We start from the raw sequence: 617 nt of genomic DNA, 5'->3' as shown, positions 1-617 counted from the left end.
CTAGCATGGAAAGCGGACGTTAAACGATGATGATGATGATGATATATATATATATATATACAACCTTCAACAAAGTAACTGTCATGTATACAACTTGAACTGATGCGCATATCAGTACATAAACATACGTTCACATGTACATACATATGCACACACACACATACAAACACGTCTACACACTTACCCTATTACTCACGTACATCCATAAGTACATACATACTCACATACATACATATATACATACATGTGTATAGGCATGCACACATGCATACGCATGTACACAGATGCATACGCGCACACATGTACACGCACATAAATACATACATACACACGTACGCATATATCATGAACTAACTGTTACTTTCTCAGATGAAGCACAGAATTTCGTCAGTGAACAGATCGCGGTCTCAAAGCGATGAAAATATTTTGACAAATTAAATTTAAATGTTGAAGTGAATCTAACGGATTTTGTGTGTTATTTTAAATGGCTTATAAACACCTTCCACGCTGCAATTGTATATATATATATATATTGTCCAACCCATGCCAGCATGGAAAGCAGATGTTAAACGATGATGATGATGATATACATATATATATATATATTGTATATATAT

Source organism: Octopus bimaculoides, chromosome 30 (genome assembly GCF_001194135.2).
Source record: "Octopus bimaculoides isolate UCB-OBI-ISO-001 chromosome 30, ASM119413v2, whole genome shotgun sequence".
NCBI lineage: Eukaryota > Metazoa > Mollusca > Cephalopoda > Octopoda > Octopodidae > Octopus > Octopus bimaculoides.
Note: the sequence above shows the minus strand (reverse complement) of the source record.